Below are 12,923 nucleotides of genomic sequence, written 5' to 3'. Positions count from 1 at the left end.
TGGTTTTTCATGTAAAGGTCTTTCACTTCCTTGGTTAAATCTATTTTCAGGTATTTTATTAATGGATACTTTGGATGCTTCCATGTCTTGGCTATTGTGAATAATACTGGAATGAATATAGGAGTGCAGATATTTCTTTGACATACTGAGTTCATATGCTTTGGGCATATGCCCAGATGGATCATATGGTAGGTCTACTTACAATGTTCTAAGAAACATAAATACTATTGTTCATGATAACTATACCAATTTACACTCCTGCCAGTAGTGTACGAAAGTTGCCTTTTCTCCACATCCTTGCCAATACTAATCTTTTTGATAACTATCATAGCAGCTGTAAGGTGACCTCATTGTGTTTTGATTTGCACTTCCCTGATGATTGGTAATGCTGTGAGCCTTTTTATATACCTGTTATTTGTATGTCTTCTTTGGAAAATGTCTATTCAGGTTATTTCTCATTGTTAAATCAGGTGTGTTTTTGTTTGTTTGTTTTTGTTTTTTGCCATTGTGTGAGTTTCGTATATTTTCTGATATTAATCCACTATAAAATAAATAGTTTGTGAATGTTTTTTCCTAGTCAATAGGTTTTTTGTTGTTGTTGTTATTGTTGACTGTTTCCTTTACTATACAGGAACTTTTTAGTTTGATGTCCCTCTTGTTTATTTTTGCTTTAATTGTCTGGGTTCTTGGTGCCATATCAAATAAATCACTGGCAAGGCCAATGTCACAAACTTTTTCCTCCCTATATTTTCTTCTAGGAATTTTATAGTTTCAGGTCTTATGTTTAAGTCTTTAATACATTTTGAGTAGTTTTTATGTATAGGGTTAGATAAGTATTCAATTTTAGCCTTTTATAAGTCAATATCTAGTTTTCCTAACACCATTTTGAAGTGACTGTCCTTTTCTCATCATGCTTCCTGGTGCCTTTGGCAAAAATTAGTTAACTGTATGTACTTGGATTTATTTTCAGGCTTTCAAGTATGTTTCTTTGGTCTATGTGTCTGTTTTCATGCCCATACCATACTGTTTTGATCACTATAGCTTTGTAATATAATTCTAAATCAAGAAGTGTGATTCCATGTTTTTTTCTTTTATCAAAATTGCTTTGGCTATTCAGATTCTTTTGTGGTTCCATACAAATTTTGGAATTCTTTTTGTAATGGTATATGAGCTTTGAACAGCCATTGAGTGCTATCCAGGTGGATAGCGAGAACTTAACTAACAATGAATTTTAAAAAGCAAGTGCATATTTTTACCTAATGGTGTTAATTTAGCTGCCAGATGTGGAAACCAATTGCCACTGTAGGGTTATAGTGACAGGAGTAGCAAGAAATAGGAAGACCCAGCTCCCCTCCTTTTACCTTCTAATCTTTCTTTAGTGCTGAAAAATAGGTCTCTGAAATACGCTATGTACAGTCCTACCTAAGCATCACAAAGTATAGGAGTATGAATCTGGAGCCAAGGACCCATAGGTAAATGACTAATACATATCTCCCCTGAACCCCTCTGTCCTTCTCTCCAGGTCTGCCATATAGATACTATCTGTTTGCACTTCCCTGATTGCATTCTTTGGGTCACCTATCTTCCTCTTTCTTGAATTAGATACTCTTCTGGAGAATATTTTTCTGTGGTTTAGAAGACTATTCTGAGGGCCAGATATTATTACTGAAACACCACCCTCCAAAGTCATCTTCCTTCAGTGAGTTCATGACACTTTAAAGATTTTGGAGTTGGACCTTCAGTCTTGGGAATTCTCTCTCTCTCTCTCTCTCTCTCTCTCTCTCTCTCTCTCTCTCTCTCTCTCTCTCTCTCATAAGCAGATTCTCACTCTGTTGCCCAGCCTGCAGTGGTGCAGTCTCAGCTCACTGCAGCCTCCACTTCCCTAGCTCAGGCAATCCTTGTGCCTCAGACTCCTGAGGAGCTGGGATTACAGGTGTGCCACCACACCCAGCTAATTTTTGTATTTTTAGTGGAGATAGGGTTTTGCCATGTTGGCCACACTACTTTTGAACTCCTGGCCTCATGTGATCCACCCACCTCAGCCTCCCAAATTGCTGGGAGTACAGGCATGAGGCACCAAGCCCAGTCCCTCTTAGGAATTCTCCACATATTCTTCTATATTCCTATATCTTCCATTAACTACCACCCCCTCACCCCCCACCCACACATGATCATAGGGAAAACATGAAGAATAGAGAAAAAAAGGAAAGATAGTTTATTAAATGTCCAATCAACTGTCACATTGAAAATGCATTAAAACCTGTATCAAAATATCTCATGTACCCCATAAAGTTATATACGTCTACTATGTACCCCAAAAAATTCAGAATAATTTTTAAAAATAAAAAAGGAAAGATAGTTTATTCAAATGTCCAATCAATTGTCATATAGAAAAGGCATTAAAACCTGTATCAAAATATCTCATGTACACCATAAAGTTCTATATATCTACTATGTACACCCAAAAATTCAGAATAATTTTTTAAAATAAAAAATAAAAATGTGAACAGCTAAAAAGAAAAGAAAAGGCATTAAAGCCATTATCTTTTGCCTTACAGAGCTGAGCTAGAACTGGTAGATACAATTATAAGATAATATTTGGTATAAAGTAAAGAAAAACTAAAACAATTTAGTCAATACATTCTTTAAATAAATATTTATTAAACAAATACTATGTGTTAACCATTTTTCTTGAACTGTGGATATAACACTAAACAAGATGGAAAGGGTCTCTCCATATAAATTTTGTATTTTAGGAAAAAAATGAACAATTAAACTAAAGGAGGCTTATTTCAGAGACTGCTAAGTATTCTGAAGACAATAAACAGATTTTTATAATAAAATACATTGATGGAGAGTGTAGAAAGGTCATTCTTGAAATAAAACCTTCCAAAACTAGTACAATAGACCCAGTCAGATAGTAAGCACTCTGCCACCATAAACGTTCACACTCTGTAGTATCATTGACATTAATTGAGAATACCTACCTGCTCAGCATTCCCTTAAGTGTTTCACAAATCATTTACTCTTCAAAAATGAGATAAAACAATTCAAATTTAAGAAAACCTATCTTGTGGATACCACTATGATTCTGACTTTAGACATGAAGAAATTAAAGAATAGAAAATGTAATGAACTCATCTACGTTTACAAACCGGGAAGCATCTGAGCCAAACTGAACTCATATGGTTAGATTCCAGAACAAGTGCTCTTTATCATGCCACTCAGAGGCCACTAGGTTTGCTGACCATAAACATGGATGCTGCTCATTCATCCAACATTCAGCATCCCTATCCAGTGCCTGCTTAATGCACAACACTGGAAACAGAGCCCTGAACAAAGCCACGTAAGTCCCAGCTCTCACAAAGCTCACAGTGTATGCTTTCAGCGGTGTCACTGGTTGGGTTCTCTGGGAAGTAGACACTGAAGTAGAGTCATAAGGGAAAAGTTTCATAAAGGTATGAGATCTGTGTGAGGAAAAGGGAAAAACTATACATGTAGAACAAATGGAAAGCATCAGATTAAGTCTTGAGAGGCAGACTAGAATTTCTCAGAAGGATGCAACTCTTGCCAATGAGTGAGATTTTAATAAAAACCTTAATGTGCCTTATGTTATATTTGATTTGCTAAACACTTTGATTTCTTAGAGATGCTGCACTTAACGTTTTTGCCATATTGTTCTCCTTTCAGTAAGGGTAAGGCCGAAAGAACCACTACTTAAGATCCAAAAAATAAAAAGCCAATGTTAAGATTTTCAGTTTAAACAGAACTTAGTGTATGTTGGTGAGAAGCAATACCAACTCTTTCCAAATCAAAAAAGAAATACAATATTCCAAGTCACTTCAGGAACAGCCAGAATTTGTAATAATATTTGTGTAATGGAATTCATTTTATTGTGGTTTTGTTCTACCCAAATGCAGAGCCTGAGGGTGGAATGAAAATTCTCTTAGAAACCACTGCTGGTCAAGAACATTATCCTGTTTTCAGACCTTAGGGATTTCCTGGGCAGCTTAGAGGAAGCTACCCAGACAGCACAGAAGTACTAAACAAATCTCATGCCACAGCTAAGCCATATTTCTGCTGGAAGGTCCTCATACATGGAGACGCAAGTGATGGTGGTTTGCTCTGTTCAAAGGTGGTGAGAAAAGCCAACATGGACCCTTAACAGAGGTTATATGTGGAAACGCCTATGTAAATAGCCACAGTAGGACTATGAGCCTTATTCTGGCATCCATATGGCTTTCTGGCAGTTATCACTGATATGTCCTCATCCCCAATTCTCCTTCTTCTTATGCCTCTATGACTTCTTCCATGCTAACTTTCTATCTAGATCTACCTGCTCTACTCCAACTTTCTGCTCAGGAATTGCATCTTGTCCCCCCAGGAGTGGGGCTAGTCTGAGACTTACTGTAAAAGAAACAGCTAAGGTTATAGGGTACAAACTTTCTGTTATAAGATGAATAAGTTCTGGGGATCTAATGGACAGCATAGAGACTGTAGTTATTAATACTGTATCATATACTTTAGATTTGCTAAGAGAGTAGATCTTGTTTGTATCACACACAAAAAATGGTAACTATGTGAGGTGATGGATGTGTTAACTTGATTGTGGTCACCATTTCACAATGTGTGTGTGTGTGTGTATACATAAATTATCATGTTGTACACCTCAAATATATATAACTTTTACTTGGCACTTATACCTCAGTAAAGCTGGGCAGGGTGGAAGAGAGCTAAACAAATTAGTTTTGCCCACTGTCAATCAGAATTTGGCTTTTTCAAGAAACATTTTGGGTGTTACCTATCTGCATATAGATAATTTTCACTCAGATTGGTCTCCTATTCAAATGTCCCATTAAAACTTACACTGGTCACTTTTCCCACCACCTCATTCTTCTGCTAAGAGGTGGTGGGGAAAGTGACCAGTGTAAGTTTTAACCTAAAAGAGCTCCTTCATTGTAAACTTTGTAAATTACTGAGACACAAACATAAATGCCTTATGCTTGTGTAGAATACAGCCATGCTAAAATTGGGAAAGAGGTATTCCCCCTTCTCCATGAAGAAATGAAGCTCAATTCCAGGTCATTAAGGACCACAGTGAGATCAGTTGGGTGCCTCCAGGAGTCTTACATAAGGGGTACTCAGTAAAGTATCAATTATATCCAGCATATCCAGGAACAGAGAACTGGAGCATATGGGGAGAGAAAAAAAACTTGAATAGAGGTAATGAGGCAGCTGACCAAATAAGATTTTGCAATGGAACAATGGTGGGGACTTTATCAAGAGTTAGGCTGATGACAGAAGGTAAGGGCAAGGGTGAAACGCAGACTGTGGACAGGTGAATGGGAGAGATGAGCAAAAGATAATGTAATCAATGTTAACATTGCAGATGTACTGAGACAATCACCAACAAACAGAACACAAGTAGACATTCAATCACAGGGTAAGTCTGGCCCAAATGGCCATATTGAGGGGTAATGTGGGATTAAGAAAACAAGTCTGAGTTTGATTGCTTGTGCTTGGCTGCTGTTGAGATATACCTTTTGCAGAATGAGGCTGCCAAAGATAACATAAAATAACATAAAATGTAGTTTTCTAGTATGTACTGCCAACAGGAAGAAATAGAGGTGCTTTTCAGGTGCTATCCTGATAACTTACGTTCCTGCCTGAGCTTGGACACTGAAAACACAGAGGCGGCTGATGCCCTTTTTGACCTCAGTCCACCTGCACCCAGGTGAAAAAAAGAAAACACAGAGGCAACCACTTTGCCCACGAAGATGTACCTATTATAGAAGTGAAGCACCGGAGATTGGAAGGCCAGGAAGCAACCTCAATTCTCCCGGAAATGTGTATTCACTGCAAAACAACTATTATGGGATGTAGTATGTTCAAAGAGCAAGGATGTCTGCATGCATCATAGGAAGCTGAGTGTTTGGGATTTAAATGTGGACTTTGACTTGAGGTCTGATGGTTCTACTTCCTGACTGTAAAAAGGGACAAGTGCTCACCATTGTAGCCATGAGATGTGTGGTTAAAGTTCCTCTTTATTGACTGTAAGCTTGTCATCTATTTGAAAGATTGCCTGGGGTTCCTAAAGTTAAAAATATTACTCTTAGTACTTTTGATTTTTGTGGATCTTGAAGAGGTAGTGAAAATAAATGCTTCAAAAAGAATTGAATAAGCCTGTCTCCATTAAAAACAAATAAAAAATGGTAGAAAGAGAGGAAAGATTCCAACTACGAAAATGAAAGAAGCTGTTCATCTAACCTTTCATGATGCTTGAGAGGGTTTTGCTTATGTATCACATATTTTGAGAGCACATAAGGAAACTAGAAAATAGCAGAAGACTATCTACTGGCCAGTGAATTCTTAGAAGGCAAGAGGTGCAGAGATAATAGAATAAGCAACAAGAAGACAAGTAGAGGAGAGATCTCACCATGGGTACCAGGAAGATGGCTTCAGTGGTTTTAACAAGGGGAAAAAAAAGACAGACATGGTGGTACATGCCTTTAGTTTCAGTTACTTGGGAGGCTGAAATGGGAGAATTGGATTGCTTGAGCCCAGGAGTTCAAGACTGCAGTGAACTATGATTGCAGCACTGCACTCAAGTCTGGGCAACAGAGTGAGACCCTATCTCTTAAACAAACAAACAGTCCTGTGCTTTCTGTTCTCTTTCTGTTCGGGCACTTCCAAGTAAGTTAACTCACACAAAGCCAGGGACAACAGCAAGGTTGTAGAGTCAGAAAAAATCTTAGGGGAGGGTAGGGTATACATCACCTCTCCATATAGTCCTCTGTGTTCATCTTAAAATGTGTGGTTTTTGTTGATACATGCTGATCTTCCTCTGTCCCTAGGGTACCTGATATATGTGTTATATGAATGCTGCCTAATTTATGCACTATACATACAGTACTAAAACACTTACCCAAAGTGAGATTATTTATAAAATTTGCTCTCTACAACTTTTAAAGTCATACAATGTGAGATAGAAGTTACAAGCACAATTAAAATAGCCCCTCTGCACACTGGAAATTTGTGACAAGGAGCTACTATTTTACCCAAATTACTAGTGAAAATAAACTTTATTCAATATGTAGATATGTAACCAAACAAAGGTATTGGTGGGATGCTACAGGATTAGTTTGCTGGGAAGCAGATTCTGAGAAGCAGTTTAGCTTGCAAGGTGTTTACTAAGGTATGCCTATGAAGTCCACATGTTGAAGGAAGGGGAAGGAAGCAGGAAGCAGGAGGGAGAAGCTGATGGGCAAAGTAATCTCAGTAGCAGTCTCTGCCAACCCTATGCAGAGCTCTGGAGCTCTCAGGGCCCTTCAGTGTTGTCTTGACTCCAGCCAACTTGGCCAGGCCTTTTATATGGAGCAGTCATTTGATGCAGGCCACCTCTGGAGGGTGTGTGGTTGGTTTCGGCAGCTCAGTAGCTGGGGCAGTCTCTGAAGGGGTTGGTAACATTCTCACTTCCTAGAGCACCAAGTCCTTCATTGTTGGAAGATCTGGTCAGCATATTAAGTGTCCGCCCTGGGATGTCTGTGTGTCCAACACTACACCAGATAATATACAGAAGATAGATGTGTAATGTATTTAAGATACAGTTCTCTCTCTCAAGTGAAAGAGAAAGAGAAACCATGTGTCACACACATTCAAAAGGACGTAGAGCATATTTAATAGCATCAGTTCTGACACTTGCAAGTTGCGGGAGCTTAACTCTTGTATGGCTCCAATTTTTGTTTGGAAGTTATAGATCACAACTTTATTAAATTTATATATTTTTGGTGGAGTCTTTAGGTTTTTTCCAAATATAAGATCGTAGTATCCACAAACAAGGATAGTTTGACTTCCTCCTTTCCAATTTTGATGCCCTTTATTTTGCTGGGCTTTCTGATTCCTTAGCTAGGACTTTCAGTACTATGTTGAATAACAGTGGTGAAAGTGAACAACCTTGTCATGTTCCATTTCTCAGAGGAAAGGCTTTCAGTTTTTCCCCATTCAGTATGCTGCTAGCTAAGGTTTCGTTGTATATGGCTTTTATTATATTGAGGCATGTTTCTTCTATAGCCACTTTTTGTTAAAGACACATCAAAAAGAAAAAAGAAAACTACAGGCCAATATCCTTGATAAATATTGATGCAAAAATCTTCAGTAAAATACAAGCAAACTGAATTCAACAACACATTAAAGAGATCATTCATCATGACCAAGTGGGACTTATCCCAGAAATAAAAACTGTATTAGTTTTCTACTGCTGCTATAACAAGTTACAACTTGAGTAGTGTAAAAACCACAAATCTGGGCAGGCACAGTGGCTCATGCCTGTAATCCCAGCATTTTGGGAGGCCGAGGCAGGCATATCACCTGAGGTCAGGAGTTTGAGACCAGCTTTACTAACATGGTGAAATCCTGTTTCTAATAAAAATAAAAAAATTAGACGGGTGTGGTGGTGCCTATAATTCCAGCTACTTGGGAGGATGAGGCAGGAAAATCACTACAACCAGAGAGGCACAGGTTGCAGTGAGCCAAGATTGTGCCATTGCACTCTAGCTTGGGCAACAAGAGCAAAACTCAGTCTCAAAAAACAAACAAAAATCTCCACAAATTTATTATTTCACAGTTCAGATCCTTAGATCAGAAGTCTCAACTTGTTTGCTTTGGGCCCCACAAGGCTGAAATCCAGGTGTCATCAGGGCTGTATTCCCAACTGGGGGCTGTAGAGGAGGATCCATTTCCTTGCTCATTTGGGATGTTGGCAGAATTCAGTTTCTTGCAGTTGTGGGACTGAGCTCCCCATTTCCTTGCTGGCGGTCATTTGAGGGTGTATCCCAGCTTCTAGAGGCCATCTACATTCCTTTGCTTGTAGCCCCTTCGTCCATCTTCGAAGTCAGTTACAGTGAGTCTGGGCCTTCTCATGCTTTGGATCTCTTCTGCGTCTTCTTCTACCACATCCAGATGAACTGTTCTCCTTTCCTCTTCTACTTTTAAGGGCTCATATGAACAGATTGGACCCTCAGATAACCCAGGATAATCTGTGTATTTTAATGTACATCACCTTAATTTGTAAATTGTTCTTGTCACGTAACATATTTAAAGGTTTCAGGGATTGGGGTGTGAACATCTCTGGGAGTCATTATTCTGCCCATCACAACACCTTATAGAGTTATGTGAGGAGATATGAGATGCCTATGTGGCTGGCATGGAGTGTACTCTCAATAAACAAAGTTCATGTCTGGAGTTTGGAAAAAGACACTGAATAGTAAGTGCTAGAGTCATCGGTAGGGCTTCACAGAAAAGAGGAGCAAAGTCTTGAAAGAAGGAAATGACTCAGATAAAGGAAAGGACAGAAAACAGGCTATTATGTCATACAAACAATAGAAACAGAAGCACAAATGCACAAGTTGTAGCAGCAAGACACGGGCTTTGATGAAATATTGAACTGAAATCAAGTGTTTACTCCACTTGTTATGAAGTTTGTTATCTTAAACATTTAAATATCTCTCTCTGGGTCTCAGCTTTCCTGTTTTTGTTTTTTTCTTACCTATTGAATGTCTGCATTCTAGAAGAAAAGCAAGGCATTTTCCTATCCCCTTTCTGGCCCCTCAGATTTACTAGTTATAGTAAACTCATATTGACTTCACAACTGTATTTCTAGTTATTCCAGGAGGCTAAGCAGATTCATCTATAATCTGCTTATGTCCTTCTAAAATGCTGAAGTGAATAGTTCTACAAGGTTCATGAGCATATGAAGAGAAGGTCCAGAGCAGCAGTCCCCAAACTTCTTTGATGCTTCACCCATTAGTGAAAATTTTGGAAAATGTATTTCTGATATGTGAATAATGAATATGTGTTAATATGTTAAATATTATATGGAATTAAATTATAATTCTTTTTTTTTTTTGAGACGGAGTCTTGGTCTGTTGCTAGATGCCAGGCTGGAGTGCAGTGGCACCATCTTGGCTCACTGCAACCTCTGCCTCCCAGGTTCAAACAATTTTCCTGCCTCAGCCTCCCAAGTAGCTGGGACTACAGGCACACGCAACCATGCCCGGCTAATTTTTGTATTTTTAGTAGAGACGGGGTTTCACCATGTTGGCCAGGATGGTCTCGATCTCTTGACCTTGTGATCCACCCACCTCAGCCTCCCAAAGTGCTGGGACAGGCGTAAGCCACCGGGCCTGGCCAATAATTATTCTTTTATAACAATAGAACTGTTAACATTTTTCTTTTACACTGTAATTTGTTTTGTGCATATAGTTTCTAAAGTGATTTTGCAACAGCAGTCTTCCTAAATCCAGTTCAGAATGCCAGCATTTACTTTCTGACAAATCTGTCTCTATCACACTAGAACTTTGTTCATAACCTGATGTATAATCCTTTCTTTATTCCAACATGGACCTTAAAAGGGTATGTTCAGTTTCATGATAAAAGACTGAACTGAAGTGCCTTCTACTTAACAGTGTATAAAGAAGTATGCAGATCAAGAGAACTTTTTCAAACAGCCCAAAGCTGCTTCTGATCAAGAATTCAGTGAAACTTGTTCAGGAAACCCTGGAGATTAGAAAGGAAGGCAGAGTAAGATCAGCTCAGTGTGCCTTTTCCCTGAGGCAACTCCATCTGGCTGAAGCAGCTGGATCTCAGTCCCCAGAAACTGCCAGGTGGCCTGCCACTGCAGGGAAGAGAGTCCTTGGAAAGTTCCACCTGCACCTTTTTCTGCTAAGGGAGTCCTTCTAAGAGTTCAAGTTTCTTTTCTGAGGACAAGACTGCATCTTGCTTCTGGTCCCCCTTTGTCATCATGGATTATGCCTCTGACTTTAATATCAGGATTGAATCCTTCCATGAATCTCCCTCAAATAGCACTTACTCCTCCAATTTAAAATCTAAAACTTGCCCTATGCATACCTTCCCTCCCTCACTGCAATACTAGTTCATAGGGTTTGATTTTGTATACTTTGTTAAAGAAGTTTAAATTTAATATTTTTCAAATGAGTCATTGATGATTTTATTCTGATAAGTCAATATTTTAAGGTGATGTTCTTGTTCATGGATTGAATGAACATAAAATGTGTGGCTGGGATTGATTGGGAATGGAGAGAGAGAAGGACTCAGAGTTATACCAGCCATGGTATGATGAGATATTCACATGGCTCCCCTACCTATGTCCTTTAGTGGAATGAGAAAATAAAAAGTTGTATCAGTGGTTTACAACATTTATGGTACCTATCTGCAATGCACATTGAATGAGCAAACTGCTAGATGCTATGCTTCACTCAATGTGCTTGCTTAAGCAACTAATAAGAAAAATATATTTGAAAAGGGAAGACAAAGCTTGATCATAAATACATTCTTTCTGAACTTCTGCTTTTTGGTCATGTAATTCACTTTGGGGATTAAAAGGGAGAAGTAAAAGTAAGGTTAAATTATTAAGTAATGTATTATTAAGGAAGATGTAGGAGGTTGGGGATGTTCTGGCACAAAGTTAAAAAACAACTCATGTCCTGGTCCTGATGCTGGTACCAACTGACGGTGTGATATTTGGGAAAACACTTAGGGCTGTAGTTTTTTCAGCTATAAAAGAAAGATATTCAATGATACAAAACCTAAAATTCCTTTTTGTTCTAAAATTCTATGATCATGAAATACATAAATAATGCCTGAATTTAGAGAAAATTCATTCTTTCTCGATTTTTTTATTCAAGCATTATGCATCATTCTTCAGCCATTGTCAATTTTTCATGTGTATTTGTATTTTATTAATCTATTACATTTTGAGCCTATTTCAATGTCTGTTTAAGAGAAAGCAGCATATGCGTAAATAGTAACTACAGGGCATTTAACTGTAATAAAGTATAAAGTCAAATTTAATAATCATTATTCTTAATAGAATGCATATGATCAAAATTACATTTTTTTCTTTGGGGTTGGAATATTGCAGTGTTTTGAAAGCAGTAAGATATTTTCAAACTAAGGAAGCCAAGTTCAGTGGTCTGTTGATAATTTGAGGAAGTGCACATATAAGGCACATATAGAAGGCATAATTATCTGCTCTGGTGGAGAAAGGCAGTAGCATGGAGAAACCAAAAACAATTACATTCTATCTTACTCTGAACGAAGCTTACAAAATTATGCTTAAACATGTCAGTGTCTAGTCTCTTAGGGACCGACAATACTTCAAATTAAATAACGGGGTTCCAGGTCGGGTGTGGTGGCTCACACCTGTAATCCCAGCACTTTGGAAGGCCGAGATGAGCAGATCACAGGTCAGGAGTTCGAGACCAGCCTGGCCAATATGGTGAAACCCCGTCTCTACAAAAAAATCCAAAAATTAGCTGGGTGTGGTGGCACATGCCTGTAGTCCCAGCTGCTTGGGAGGCTGAGGCAGAAGAATCACTTGAACCCAGGAGGCAGAGGTTGCAGTGAGCTGAGATTGTGCCAATGCACTCCAGCCTGGGCAAAAGAATGAGATTTATTTATTTTAAATTAATTAATTAATGGGGGTCCAATCCAGGAACAGAGAGTGTCTAGTTTCACCATGCAACCAGAGCTCTGAAGAGAATGAAAATTATCACTTCTGATTACAGTTAAAACTGATTTGCCTATTTCTTCAAGTTTGCTTTCTCTAAGCAATCAATATTTTGATTTAAATAACACTTTTTTGTGGATTAGGGTAAGCTTGGAGTCAGAGATCTGTATTTAAATTCTGACGTGTTCTTTTACTAGCCATGAGACATTGAGCAAGGCCATAAACTCTTTCAACCTCAAAATCATCATTTGGGATATAAAATTTATAATAGAGTGATAACTATCCTATGTTCTTCAAAGAGGTGTGGATAAATTATAACAAAATTGTTACTGTGGAAATTGTTTTGAAAACTGAATTTATAATGACTTAGCAGGAATAAAATAAAACAAAATGTAAC

The sequence above is a fragment of the Callithrix jacchus genome, chromosome 10 (assembly GCF_049354715.1).
Source record: "Callithrix jacchus isolate 240 chromosome 10, calJac240_pri, whole genome shotgun sequence".
NCBI classification, from domain to species: Eukaryota; Metazoa; Chordata; class Mammalia; order Primates; family Cebidae; genus Callithrix; species Callithrix jacchus.
The sequence above is the reverse complement of the archived record's forward strand: the minus strand, read 5'-3'. Positions refer to the sequence as shown.